Below are 15,637 nucleotides of genomic sequence, written 5' to 3'. Positions count from 1 at the left end.
GTGGGGCCACTTAAATTTTTTACCAGCCACTTTTTCCAGAATTCAAATTTATAAAAGAGAGTGCACTATCATATTTTGAATTGCTTTATTAAATTATGTTTTATTATTAATACATATTTTATTAAAATAATGTATTTATTATGTGTCAGTAGCTTGTTGATCTTTACATTGTAAGTTAATTTCATATCCTGGCCTGGGACACACATTCATATGGTTTGATAAAGGACTTATTGGACTTTAACTTATCATTGATTTTACAATAACGAGTGTAGCTCATGGATGTATTAAGTGCAGCTGTCCTCAATTTAGGTCATCCTGTACGTCTCATCTCCGGTTTTTCCTGCATCCACCGTGTGTGTGTGTGTGTGTGTGTGTGTGTGTGTGTGTGTGTGTGTGTGTGTGTCGTCAGTCGCGGGGTAGAACTGAGCAGCAGAGAGCCAACAGATTTAAAACGGCAGCAGCTTTCAAGCGACTTAAACATCGTTACAGTCTACATTGACGTTAAAATGTAAACAGGTTGGCAGGATGGTCTGAAATGTTGTGCACGGTCTTTCGCTGTACGTTTTGTCAATGCGCCACTTGTTTGAAAAGTACCTTCTCTTTTTCTTTACTTCGCCCTCAACAGCTTGTACATCCATAGCTACTGCTGACTCCGCGGCGGGCCTCTTAACACCGGGGATATGTCGCCACATTTTTTAACAGATAATTTTCCTTTCGTCTGTACCTCAGCTCAGCTAGCTAGCTAGCTAGTTACACGGCGGCGTCCCGGACTAGCGCTGAAAACTAGCTACTCGACTGGTCAAAGCCCCGGCTGTGAACGGTTTCATTTCCTGTAAGTTCTTCACAATAAAAGTCCTCCGTTATTTTCGTATTTGAATGTTTTTATTATGAAGCAGCAAAATCCGGAAATGTTAGGGATTCATTAGCAGTAACGTAACGTGATTCCTATAAGCATTGTGCATTGTTACTTAGCAACAGCATTCTTTGACAAAATCTGGTTGGTGTGTAACTTAGCTGCGTATAGAACATTTTCTCACGAGTAGTGCGTCATCTGATCGGCCTATCTGATCGGCCTTTATGGAGACCACCGATCAAACTATTTAAAGCCTTTATCGGCCGATAACGATCGGTTTCCGATCAATCGGAGCACCCTTACTAGTCAACTCAATAAGCCTTTTTTAAAATTTTATTTCTATCCCTCTTTTTTTCAGGTTAGCTAAGAAATCTGCTTTAGGTCTGCTGGTACGATCTTAAATTAAAATGTTCAAACAATGAGTTGGTACAGTAGCAAATCATGCTTCCAGATAACATAGTACATACATAGTACTGCAATGCTTAGTCAATTCATGGATTTGTTGTTTAAAAGAAAGTAAGCGTCACATTTAATAATTGATTCATTATTCTAGTCCTTTATTAAAGGACAATTCTGGCGCAAAATGAATCTAGGGGTTAATAACACGTGTACCGAGTCAACCTTTCTCTGGGATATGTTTTCATGCTAATCGAATGTGTATGTAGCTTGAAACAAGCTAGCGCAAAAAGCTGATTATTTATGCCTTAGCTTAACGCTAGGCATTCAGGGCACTGGAAGAGCTGTCATCTTGGGAAAACAGTCTCGACCAGTCGAACCCCGAACGCTGTGTAGCCAGTAACCAGTAACATAGCTCAGGCACGGCGTTCGTCGTTCGACTGATCATGTCTGTTTTCCCAAAATGGCGATTGCCTGTATACACGAAGGTAATGTCTGTATAATCATCTATCTTTTTAATAAACTGTCTGTACACTTACAAAGTTCTCAATTATTACCCTCATTATGCTACCGTTGAAGTGTGGTGCAATTTTGAGCCTTGTTAGTGGTATAAAATAGTGATTTTATTTTTACTCTTCCAGTGCCCCGAATGCCTAGCATTAAGCTAATCAGCGGTTCACGCAGGATTTCCCGCAGAACATTTGTTAGTTAAAGTGGTAGGGTTGCCATCTGAAAGTACATTTATCAATGTAGTACATTTATCGATGTAGTACATTTAACAATTACTTGTTAAACATTAAATATTAAATTTAAATAATAACTTATAATTAATAAATAACCAGCTTTTCAAAATAACAGTTGCATTGTGCAATTTTAAGCTCAGTAAACTATTTAAAAAACATGTGCTATGACAGTGTTACTCGCATGGCTCCCATTATCCTCCGTGATACGCTCTCTTCCACTTCGCGTGACAACTCTTCTCCAAAACAAACAGCTCTGACATAACAGAGCTCAGCCCATAGCTTCACTCACTCAAAGCAGATGGTATGCGTGAAATTAAAACAGGACACGTAATTTCACTGTGTATAGTGTTTAACTACGCTAACTAACCGTGTGTTGTGAACCACGTGTAGTGATAAAAAATAAAAATACAGACAACAGCTGTGTCTCAACAACAGCAGCCGGGACGTTGAGAATCCACGCACGAGAGGTGATGGATAGTTCCAGTCACTTCGTCATGTATTCACTTCGTTGAAACAAGAGAAGAAAGCCTCACTGATGTGAAGAACAGGACAGAGATACATATATAAATGCTCTCTGCCTGCCATATGCCACTCACCCCGTCTCCGCCCGGGCATGCCCCCAGCTGCCCGCACATTTGTTGACAAACTCCCACAAACGACGACGCACGCGACGGTGAAATGGCGATTTATCCCTTTAAATGTGAATAAACGACAGTTAACACTCACTGCCAGCAAACTCGCCGTTACCTTGTTTCCTACAGACTGTGTTAATGCAACTTGGACAAAGTAACACGGCGGATATATATATTAGGGCTGTCAAACGATTACATTTTCTTAATCGCGATTAATCGCATGTTTTATCACATGATTAAAATTCTATTATTTTGCATTTCAGAACAGTTTTTAAGTCCATATTAACAATGGAAAGCCATTCTTACCAGTGTATCTTGATTGGGAATCAAATGAATGCAAAGAAAATGACTTTATGAACTTGATTTTAAGATTTGTATTTGTTTATTATATATTTAATCTAGTCACACATTTGAATTTAACAACAACTTTGAATGCACCACAAGGCTGTAAATTACCAGTTTCATTGAACGCACCGTCTTTGTTTTTCCGACAACAGCAGCTGCAGATTGTTTCATGCCGTGTTGAATCCTCTACAGTAAAACACAGTCAACTTTTACACCGTTTAGCGTTAGCTGTCAGCATTGTAACCGTGTTTAATCCAGCTACTAGCTAGTGGTAGGCTAACGTTAGCTGCTGTCGAGTGTAGTGTTAACTAGCGTCATGTGCAGCAATGTTTCTGTTGCCTGTATTGTCTTCAGAGCATCAGAGAGAAGTGCAGCATATCAGTGGCACCAGAATGAGGCACCAGAATGAGGCACCAGAATGAGGCACCAAAATTCGCGTTGCTATTCCTGCAGCAGCAGGATGTGTTACGAGGAAGTACGGCAACATAGTAGCCTATTAGGCACGACGCAAAGCCGAGTGAAGTGAAAATAAATTAATAAATGGCGGCATGCGATTAATACGATTAAAAAAAAATTAACGCATTATGCTCGACCCTTAATCGCATCGCGACAGCTGACAGCCCTAATATATATATATATATATATATATATTGACGACTTAGTTAAGGTGGCAGGCACGTCTTGTTAAGGCGGCCGTCTTAACTGCAAAATGCATCAAGCTACATACACATTAAATTAGCATGAAAACATATCCCAGAGAAAGGTTGACTCGGTACACATGTGTTATTAACCCCTAGGTTCATTTTGCGCCGGAATTGTCCTTGCCAAACACTTGCTGGCTTTGCTTACCCATTATTAATAATGATAATGATTTGCTTTTCTCTGTTTTTTTTTTTTTTAATCATTTTAAGTTGAATACTTATAGATTTTTGACTGTCTGTCATGAGACTCAATGTGCTGACATGTTGTAGACTAAATACGCAGTACATAATATGCAGTAGAATATTGATGTGCTGTATTTATACTGACTGAATAGAATGTGTTTTTTGGTGTTTAACAGAATACAATAACTCCTCCCTTGTATTAGTCTCCCACTGTGCTTTCTCGTGTTATTTGGAACAGATTGCATCTTAGTTTTCACAAAGAATCTGCAGCAGAGGTCCAGCCTCATGATATCATTGGCAATTGTGTCTCCCCCCCCCCCCCCCCATCTTTGTTATTTGAGAGAGTGGAATAGGAACATCGCTGCCAAATAAACGGACACCGTGTCTGAGAGTGTTATTGATTTTTTTTCTCTCTTCATTTGTTTTGTTAAAGAAAGGGTCTGATCTCTGCCTGTTGTATTCAGGATGATGGATACTCTTATTCTTGATATGCGCCATTTTAAAAAGTCAGTAGCAGATACAGAGGCTCCGTTTTGGGGTTTTGCCACAGCTGTTTTAGATCTGTTGTGCATGGGAATGGCTTGTTTCACTCTGGGGATACCAATGATAAAAACCATTAAACCATTAAGCACGTTGGATTAAAGCACCTATCAGACAAAAAAAAAAAATCATTTTTCGATTCAGATCGATCTGCATTTGAATGATCCCATATCAATTCATAAAATCCTGAGATCGATCTTTTAAGAGGCTCCATTTTAAAGCTAGAGTAAAGATATTGGTGTCATATGAAACTAGACCATCTATGGAATCCTTGGCATTATAAATAACGCTCATGCTCAACGCCAATGGTACAGTAGGCTACATTTCATGCGAGGGAAAAACTGCAATGGCCGTTTTCACAGATGTATGGCTTTAGTTATACCATCTCTGCATCACACCCTCTGCACTAAAGAAAGCACCTTTTTCTGTATTTATGTAACTGCTTTGGGGTCAATTCCTAATGACAACATTCATATTTTGTAATAATGCTCCAGGTTAGTAACCTGACTCCAGATGGATTGTTTCGCATTTGCTCGGCATATCCATCTGGGAACTTTTCGTTGGAGAACTTTTGGGAAGGGGCGAAAATACTGGTTAGCTAATTGGATAAACCATCTGTCTATCACTAACCTGACTCCGCCAGATAGCTCGTGAGATCAGGACGGTCTCACCAGGCTAATTTTCTTCACAACTAGCGGAGCCAGTTGATATATCAAACTCTTGCCGAAACCAGTCGGGAGAAGAGCACAAACATCTTTTTCTCCGAGAAAAGCCTCCAGTGCCGTTTTTTGCTCTTCTTTCAGTGAAGGAATACTTTCTAATTTGGATAAAACTCGCTCATCTCATCCGTGGAAGCCGTCATGTTGTTTAGACTGAACAGTCGCTTCTCGTTGCGTCACACCTAAACCCGCGTCAAAACCAACGCTGATTGGTCGGTCGTTTGGCGAACGGCTCCAAATTTTCTCTATCTCAAGATGCCAGACTGATCTGCGAGTGGAAAACTGGAGCTTGCGAGATCAGGACGGTCTCACGAGGCTACCAGGTTAGAGGGTTCCTCGCACTATTTACAGCATTAGTTCTCTGAGAATCTCTTTCATATCCAAGCAAAATTGGTAATAGTAACTGAAATATCCCTAATGACATTGATAATGAATCGAAAATCGAATCGAGACCTTGTGAATCATAATCGAATTGATTCAGGAAACCCTTGCCGGCCCTATCAAACAACACATGCTAATGATAATATAACACAGCTTCTCATCATATATTCAGTGTATTTCATGAGAGTTTGTGAAACATCCACTCCTCTCATATTCTCCTTCCTACCCATCCAGATTGCACTCATGCTGTTGTTTCCCCTCCATCTGGCAGCTGGTGGACGTTAATCTTTGTGCACATGGTTGATCATCTGTGACATGCAATATGTCCAGGTGTGGACTTAAAAACAGCTGTGTAATAATGCTCCCATCAGGAGGGGATCCCCCTGGTCCAGGTTCAGTAATTAGCCTTGTTCTGAATCTCAAACTGTATCCACTGTAGCCAGCGGGGTGTGGCTGGGAGAATGGGTCAGGGGAGTGAGAGGCTTTATGTCATGGCAGCTGCATTAGTGATTCCAGTCCCTTTAGGGTAAACATCATGCTGGGGTGTAGCACAAAATTCTGCATTCTCTACGGGCCCCTCCCAACAGCCACAGCTATTCATTCTAGCATCTTTTTGGGGATGCCTATACTCAGTCCCCTTTCCACCCTCAGTCCGATACCCCTGACATCATGTATAAAACTCTCTGTTACTGCTGCGACTTGGACCATTCCACATCACGCCCAGCAGTGGCAGTAATGGACTGAACCGTATTTCACATTAAGCTTTTTGGATCATGGAATTTGTGTTACCTTGTTCTCTGGAAAAACCACTTGCAGCTTCTTCCCAGCAAAAAAATGATTCTCAGAATTAATTGTCCCAGAAGGCTGTAATTTTCCTAGAAACCCTGACTGATTTTGACAAACCAAAACTAACACCATATTTGAATGTTTTAAATGCTCTAGGCGTCTTACAATCAAAACATCTTACAAGGCGTGCAACTTGTATAAGATATGTCTCCCCTGTTATATCAGTCAATATCTTTAAGTTCTTACGTAGTAGTAGTAGTAGTAGTAGTAGTAGTAGTTCTCCATGTGTGCATGTTTGAATTGTGAGCTAAACATTCTGGAAAATGTATTTGTTATTCTTTCTTGTATCTGTTTCTTAAGGGCATAGCTGCTTGATTAACTACTGGCTCCCTATTACGTCATTATCGCTGTCCTAAGTATGTGGAAAAGCAAAGAAATGTGTTTGATGAAGCAGCCATGGATCTTGAGGTGGTTAATAAGACACTTCAGAGCTGACCCACTGCTGCTGTGAAATCATAGACCCATCAGCTGATTGTGTTTGTTTACTGAAGCTCAGAAAGATGTGCTTCTTCTTCTTCCTGGTGTCTTATTTATTTTCTTAAACACACGCACACATCCACACCCACACACACACACCCACGTAACTTCCTTGTAAAACCAACTTTGCGTGAGAGGCTTTTCAGTACAGTGTTTTTTTTCAGGGAATACGTTGGTCTTTCATGCAAACTCATCCCTCTCTTCCTCTGAATAACTCCCGCCTGATCTCTGTGTGGTGTCAGATTATCGTCATTGTGGCGCTACTCCCCTTTTATCAACAGGCCGAGTGTAGAGCTAGCTAATGAGAAAAGATTCTGTGTTTGCAGCTCGTTAAACGTAAGGATTTAGTATAGTATATAGTTTCTTCACTCCTTTGTGACAGTAAACTGAATATCTTTGAGTTGTGGACAAAACGAGACATTTGAGGACGTCATCTTGGGCTTTGGGAAACACTGATCTACATTTTTCACCTTTTGACTGACCTTTTGACCGTCTGACATTGTATAAACCAAACAACTAATCCATTAATCAAGAAAATAATCGACAGATTAATCAACAACGAAAATAATCGTTAGTTGCAGCCCTATTTTATAGGTATTTTTTACACAATTGGAAAACTAATTTGAATGATTGGCTGAAACTACCTGTTATCTAATAATGCAAAAATACTGTACATATGGATTATTATTACAAGAGCTAGGCATATTCCTCGTCAAGTCTGTTTTATGTACGGTATAAAGGCCCAAATCATTTTTTTTAAGGATAAACCAACTAACCATTTCAGCACTACTTGTGAGTGTACTGTCTTAAAGGAATTTATCAATTGAAAGCGGTGTACATTTGTTAGAAAAGGAAAACAAAGAAAGCTTCCTGGTTACTGCAGTGCCATGGAAACAAATCCCAATTTTTGACAACACAGTCTTGCCGTGTGGAAATTCTCAGCGCATTCGGAAAATGCTTTTGCCTGATCCGGCTGGCAGAAGCTGCCTGTCAATAAAAATGTATGTGTGTGTATTGATGCTGACGTTGATGCCATCGAGCACGTGTGCGAGTGTTACAAAGAGAAGAGTAGGTGAGAGGAGGGCACTCCCCACTTGCATCAGTATTCCTCCCGTAACATCTCCGATCTGGATCTTTGAGCCTGTGAACACACGGTGCTCATGGAGCTGAGCCTTGGTTTAACACCAGCGACACATTGACTGTGAGCTTTTATCAGCGGATGCAGAATCTTGTAATTGTGGGCTTTGCGATGACAGTTTGAAGAAGTGACTCAGATATGCGGATTGCAATTGGAGCCAACGTGGGATAACTGTTCACAATCTTCTTTTAGCAGTAAAGCAATTTTTTTTGTGGGTTGTCCTCCTGGCAGACAGCTGCAGATCTGAGCCAGTGTGTCACCTAACAGACTGGGAATTCCCTCTTTGAAAGAAAACAAGCCACGTTGGAAAAACATTACCTGAGAAGAAGTTAGTTCCTCTTGTGGAAAGTACACAAGGAAACCGAAGAAGCCCGATGCCAAATTATGCAGATAGTATGTTTTGTTTTCGTACAGAGCCAGACAGAAGGTTAGACCAGTTCATCAGACCACATCAGCCTGGGTGTCTGAAAATCTATTGCATTCTGCCGCCATAATGTTACATACTGTAGTGTACACAATGTCATATCTGTTGTTCTAATACGGCTGCAGTGCCAAGTCTAGCGGTACTGTGAAAGTGATTAAGCAGGCTTAGCTAGACAATAGTGAGTCTTAGAAAGGGTTTGTGTCTCTCAGAGGATTGTGTTGAGACTTTGGCTGCATCAGTTGTATCAGCACCTTGATCTGGACATAGTGTTTGTCAGTCAGAGTTGGCCTCTGCTGCCTCCTGGGACTGTCAGGAAGGTTGGCCAAGGGCAGCACATGACAGAAGCTCACTGTTACACAACTCCAAAAAGCAACTTTCTCTCTCTTTTCTTTCGTTCGTTATGTCTCATTTTGTTCTCTCTCACACATACACAATTTCCCACACATTAGATTGTCATACATACTCACACACACAGTGACCATTTGACACACTTATTTTGGGGCCAGTACCTAGATTTCTACATTACATATTACATTTGTGCTTGTGTTTTTGGTGTTGTTCATCATTCTAGGTCCTTAAAATGCTACTTTAACATGTTTGCAATGCTATAATTTCTTAAAGCTCTAGTGAGTAACTTTTTGATATTAATGAATGTCCGTTACATTCAAGCCATTGCCAAATGAGTTGCTACAAAGCTAATTAAGACTATCAGCTCCACACAACTCTCTCTGTATTTCTCATTATGGCTATGTTCAGAAGTGTACATAAGGCCCGTACCTACCGCAGTGGCCCGGGCTCGAGTCTGACCCGCGGCCCTTTGCTGCATGTCATCCCCCCTCTCTCCCTTTCCTGTCTTCAGCTGTCCTATCAAATAAAGGCCTTAAACCTTTTTAAAAAAGGGTCAATTCACCCTATATACAATGAAAAAGAAATGTCAATTAATCCTGGTGGTGGCTGGAGATAGTTTTGGTTTTATGTGCTGACATTTTAAGATATTTGCCTCCGAAACGTATGCCTAGGTGAATGCAATTGTTTGTGCTTCTCCTACAGTGAGAAAATACAGCTGAAAAAAGTTTGCATATGGACAATATCTTAAGTAGATAGTAGTTTCTCTGAAATCTGTTCACATTGAGCTCTGTGGATTATCCAAAGTGACCGAGACATTGTTTCTGAAAATGAATGTTGAGATTTTTTAAATGTAAATTTTTCAATGTTTTGCAAGCAGCACAAATGAATTCCGTTCAGCCCCTGCACTGTGCTGACGGATGTCTGAGAGAAGGATATCTGAAATACTGGTAATCGTGCAATTAAAACTACCTGCATGCTAAATGCAAGGGCCAAGTATAACATTTGAAAGTCTTATTTAATGCAGATTTTTTTTATGTTGATTCAAGGAACAAAAAAAACAGGCCGGTGCTGTACAACACATTGTATACATACTTACATGCATATCAGTACATATACAAACAAATACATTGCCTCTCCTTTGGCTTCTCAATCTCTACACATGCAAGCCCTGCCTTTTCTCCTCCCAAAGTGCCCTTCGTATGCATTGATTTTTTTGTTGAAATAATGAGACTCCATGGCACTGGGAGGTCAGGTTTCTGCTGCCACAGAGCTGTCTGAGGTCGGTTTGCTATTGCTGCCACTGCCGTGCACCCCATCTTCAGCATCTGAAGCATTGCTGGAGACCAGAAACATGGGAATACATTGTGCAGACATCCATTATCAAATTAATCAAAGAAGTCTGAAAAAACAAAATCAAGAAATCCTACAGAATGTAGATGTTCCACGAGGATTAGTGAAGCATTTTCAATACATAGTTATATGTGTGTGTGTGTGTGTTATTTGTTTCTGTATTTATTTGTTTATTTTATATTGTTTTTAAGTATGCACCTTCAACCAAGACAAATCCCTAGTAAGTGCTACTTACCTGGCAATACATCCTTCTGATTCTGATATAAATGCAATATAGAAATAGTTTGAACTTAACAACTGAATAGAGTGATGCAAGTTATTTGTGCTCGTAAAGTGATATTTCAGAGTAATTTCACCCTAGGCTGTTTTGCATCTTGACCTCAAGCAAAACAACCCCCATAAGCTTTTTTTCCCTTGTTATCAAGTTAGCGTTATCAGCTGGTTAGCTTAGTGCAGGCGCTAATGGATCCACGTTTGTATCTCGTAAATTACCCCACTAATAATGCCCGGAATGATAACAAACTTCTACAGTAGTACAAATAGTTTCTGTACTAATAAAACGAGGCATTAGAAAGTTTGTAACTACACTAGAAGTATATTTAAATAACACTTGCCTGATGGATACTCCTCTCGGCTACTGCTCGCGCAGTACTTACATACTACTACTACTACTACATACTTATGGTGTAGTTACAAACTTTCTAATGCCTTGTTTTATTACAGAAACTATGTGTACTACTGTAGAAGTTTGGTATCATTTCGGGCATTATTAGTGGGGTAATTTACGAGATACAAACGTGGATCCATTAGTGCCTGCACTAAGCTAACCAGCTGATAACGCTAACTCGACCAACGTTATAACAATGGAAAAAAGCTTATGGGGGGTTGTTTGGCTCGAGGTCAAGGTGCAAAGCAGCCTAGGGTGAAATTACTCCGAACCATCACTTTAAGCAAGAAAGCTTTCAAGAGAAATTGGACAGTATCCAGTCATTATAGCGCCCGGTACACAGACGCCTAAGCACAGTTCCACGTTTTTTCTAATTCTCCCAATCTGTTGATGGGTGTTAGCGCTGTTGTTGTCAGATACTGATGGCTGGGTGTGTGGCGTGTGCCTGCACCCAGGGAGACCCACCCCTGAGCACAATCTAATGAATGGAACATCATCTCGTCAATCATGGGCTTTGTTCTGCTCTCTCCCAGCTGTTTGAACTCCGAGACAGGGATAATCTCAACTAAGGGATGAGGTTTTTACTGGTCAGCAGTCCTTTTTTTTTTTTTTTTTTTTTTGTCGTTGCTGTTTTTGTTCCCTCTTGTGCACGACGGCTCCCACTCTGTTTTGTTTTTGTCCTCTTCATTTCGGCTGTTCCCTTGGCTGTCCCTTGGAGAGAAAAAAAACGTCAGTATTGTTTTTCAGTTTAACTGTTACCCTTAAGATGGCGAGAAATGGAAAAAAAGAATAACTACTAAATCAGCATTTCCAACAGCAGCCTCAGCAGTTTTTGTCAAATAGGCATTGAAAAGAGATTAGATTTATTCAAAGGGGGTTTACACTAAACCCCCTATGTGGAGCCAGATTGATGATTTGTTGACTGCAGATGTACATCTCAATATGACTTTAAAATGTGTCTCGGTGATATTAATCAGCTTCACTGTGACCATGCCAGCTCATCGCGGTTGCCAGTTTCCACAATAATGAAAATGTTACTGTTGGGGATGTCAGGGAAAATGAGGCTTGGACTCAAAAATGCAGTGTAGAGGGTTTATTGAGGTTAAGACTTACAAATGAAGGTGTCCTGAGGCAGGCAGGCAAGCAGGCAGGCAGGCAGTCAAAACCAAGACAAACCAGAAGACATGACAGGGGAAAAGCAACCAGGAAGGAGCAACGCAGGGAAAGACAGGGAGGGAAGACAATGAACCGACAAGAGACAAAAGACAGCACAGAGACTAAATACACAAAGCAAGGAGGGTGAAACAAGGGACAGGTGACACGAGGGCTCAGGAACAGGTGAAACACATCAGGGTGGGGCAGACAATCACAAAGGCTGGAAAACACAAGGCAGGAAGTAAAATAAGGCATGACAAGGGAGAAACAGAGACTACAAAATAAAACAGGAAACTGAAGCATAAAACATACACAAGGATGAAAACAAGGTAACGCAACAGAGAACACAAGAGACCGTAAACAACAAGGAACAGAAAAGAACTATAACAGACAACCACCACCGTAACAGGGGAAATATTGTAATATACTCAGAACTTCTCCATTTGCTCATTCTCATTCTTACATAAGAAAAGCAGATATGTGTTCTCTGTGTGAAATGTAGACTTACCAACAATGATTAAAGAGGAACTTACTTGAAAGATAGTAAAGTTGAGGTCATTGTTTGTTTTTCTTTCCAACAGTGGCTGTGTCTGAGAAATGTCAGTTACACTGTGACTGGTGTTGGCAACACCTCCCCTGACAAGGAAGGAATTCCACTAAATGCAACAAACCAAAAGCATCCAAGCAGCTGCGTAATGTTATGAAAACAATCAAATTTTTAGAAATTCATGTCATCGTTATGAGTAAAAGTATGCTGTAGAATCTAAATATCTTCCAATAAAAATGCTAATTCAGTCTGGATTAGATGATTTTATGCCACGTACATTACTGCTCCTACATGGATTTCTCTACATCTTTTCCCTTAAAGAACACGCAAAGTTATTGGGACTTTAGCTTATTCACTGTAACCCCCAGAGTTAGATAAGTCCATACATACCCTTCCCATCTCCGTGCGTGTTGTAACTCTGTCCGACGACCCCCACCGGTAGCTAGCACTGATCCTGAAGGTAATCGGTTCCAACTAGCCTACTGCTCCCAATAAGTGACAAAATAACGCCAACATGTTCCTATTTACATGTTGTGATTTGTATAGTCACAGCGTGTACAAATAACAAGGTCACATGAGACACAGCCATCTTCTAACCGTATATAAACTGGGAACTATATTCTCAGAAAGGCGAAGCATTGCTACTCTCTGCTCGGGGTTTCTCAGGTGTTGCAAGCATATCACTCTGCCCAAGTAGCAGAAGTAGCAGTGCTTCGCCTTTCTGAGAATCAAATCAGTTATCTAACTGTGGGGGTTATGGTGAATAAGCTAAAGTTCCAATAAGTCGGCGTGTTCCTTTAATCTCTGTTCATTCTAAAATATCTGGTGTCCACTATCTATTTGGGGTATAATCTTTGTGGATTTATTATGTGTACAGATTCTGGTTGTATGCGTAGTCATTTTTCATCTTTAAGTTGGCATCCGCTACGTTGTTCAAATGATGAGGTTTAGTAACGGCCTGTGGCAAAGCCAATCACTCACTAATTGCTGGCTGCTACCCAGCCTACAGTCACATGGAAACTGCAAATGGACTCATTTTGGAATGGGATCTTTTCTTTGGCTGGCTGTTTATATGCAATTCAGCTGATGTAGATAGATGTTTATACCTGTCTTCATCTTGTAATCAGCAATTTGGAGTTGAATCTGCTTTCTGTTGTATGCCTTTGTCACACTATTCACTGTAATTAGTGGGCTGGTAGTGTTAGTGCAGATAAAGATGTAATTACAGAGCTGCCTCCTGTACACAGGAGTGTGCAGATATTTCATGCAACTGTTGTAGATGTAAAGAAGTGTATGTGGGCAGCTGGTTACAGATTTACAGCCTGGCTGCACAACACATTGTCACTCCCAACTCGTCAACATGCTGATGCTTGGGCAGGACCCCTTGGCATCACTTTTTAGTGCTCTGGGTATCCCTTTTGCGTCCTTTTTCAACGTGCAGGGTAAAACCACGTTCAAGTTACACACGGGCCACAAACCCTGGTCTTCCGGGTGTGTTGTTTCACCCATCCACCACCCCAACTTTTTACGCAGACTTTGGGGGTTTTCATACTACTCCCCTATTATTGTCTCTGTTCATACTACATCATCTTACAGCGCCGCAGTCAAGCAGCTGCTCTGCCCGGTGCGTCCCATACAGATGCTAAGGAGTGCCTTGTGCGTCGGTATCTGACACTGAGGGCCACTGACAAAGCGTCAGTATTTAACGGGTTGGGAGTTAGAGCGCCTTGGCCTGCATGTCTACAGTATTTGCGGATTGTCTGCGTATTTGCAGTGGAGGACATTCTGCTTTTTATCAATGAATAGGTAATTTCCCTGAAATATACAGTCTCAGTGGCAGTGCTACAATATTTTTTACTCCAATCTGCCAAAACAGTATCCCATGGAGTACACAATATCACTGTAATCTTTTTTTCAGTATTTCTTTATCAGACTACACAAAATGACCACCATGGAGATATTTATTTTTTTCGTCCTAAAAAGGTATCCTGGGTTCTTCCTGAACTATGGCTTTGCCAGCACTGTTAACAGGTGACCAGGCTGCATATGAACACACAATCAGACAGAATTGATTTAGCCCAGAATCTAATGTATTCACTCTTAGAAATGCACTTACGTTTATTGGAGTAATTGTATAAATCATCCTGAGTACAGTGTATATTGTAGTTGGGGAGCATACACAAGTATTACATTCTCCATTCATCATGACTTCTGTGTTTCTACACCAAGCACGTTCCCATTCTGTAATGCAGAGTATTGTCAGAGCAAATTATCCTTTTTGTTTTTGGCTTAGTCTGCACAGCACTTTCCAGGTAACTCTTGCATTTTTTCCAATGAGACAATGAAAACCAACACTCAACCTTCACCACAAATTATCTCAACTTTTAATCTGCATCCACCCTACCGTTGCACAGCTACAGTATTTATCCACCCATCGCCTTACAGAAATGAGGTCAGAGCATTGAAAATGAGCTGCTGTTTTTAGACGTTAGCCAAAGCAGTCTGAAGCAGAATTAATTGGTCCCGACAAGCCTGAGCCTTTTAGGTGATTGATCAGCCCAGTGTTTTGAGGCGAATTGATGTCGCAGTGTAGTCGAGGGGCGGTGCTCACATGAAGCTGTGGAGCGGGCAGGCACAGGGGAGTAATGTGATCAGGGAATGCTCCTGTGTGTCTGCTCTGCTTAATACTCTTCTGAGCTGGGAGAATGAAGCCATGTCACTTTGTTCACTTCAGACTAACTAGCAGAGCAAGGACGCCATTTTCCCTCTTCCTGTTGAGTGTCACACTCTCTCAGTGCTAACAACTCTCTGCAGTGTCTACCTAACCCTCTGTGCTGCAGCCAGCATATCCTTTATCCAGTTATGTCTGTCTTATAGAAAGCTTCCAACCCCCCGCTAACCACACATGCAAATGGACCCATCTATGTGGCCTCCTGGGACACAGTGTTGCTTTAAAGAGCCACTGGTCCAGCAGATCAATGCAGGACAACACATAATGTATCAATATACTTGGAATCAGTAGCGAAAAGACATTTAGCTGGTGCTCTTTGCCATTCCCACTCCCAGTGCATCAAAAGGCAATGCTTGATTAGGTGCCTTTGGTGTTTGTTACTGACGCAAAAAGGCTCCTTTTAGTGGATGGGACTCTTGGCGTCACTTTTTGAAGCTCTGGGTCGGGACCTGATTCGCGTT

At 41.1% G+C, this 15,637-nt stretch overlaps 1 protein-coding gene and 1 long non-coding RNA gene across 3 annotated transcripts in view; one reads left to right on the top strand and one right to left on the bottom strand.

The window, feature by feature from the left end:
- Positions 1-15,637, top strand: part of gab2 (GRB2-associated binding protein 2) — a 60,285-nt gene that overhangs the window by 30,270 nt on the left and 14,378 nt on the right. The gene's annotated exons all lie outside the window — the stretch shown is intronic.
- LOC118495057 lies at positions 4,514-5,314 on the bottom strand. Its single transcript, XR_004897360.1, has 3 exons — positions 5,301-5,314; positions 5,146-5,147; positions 4,514-4,601 (listed from the first exon to the last, which is right to left on the bottom strand). It is a non-coding gene; the product is annotated as an uncharacterized LOC118495057 (long non-coding RNA).

Source organism: Sander lucioperca, chromosome 5 (genome assembly GCF_008315115.2).
Source record: "Sander lucioperca isolate FBNREF2018 chromosome 5, SLUC_FBN_1.2, whole genome shotgun sequence".
Lineage (NCBI taxonomy): Eukaryota > Metazoa > Chordata > Actinopteri > Perciformes > Percidae > Sander > Sander lucioperca.
The sequence above is the reverse complement of the archived record's forward strand: the minus strand, read 5'-3'. Positions and strand labels throughout refer to the sequence as shown.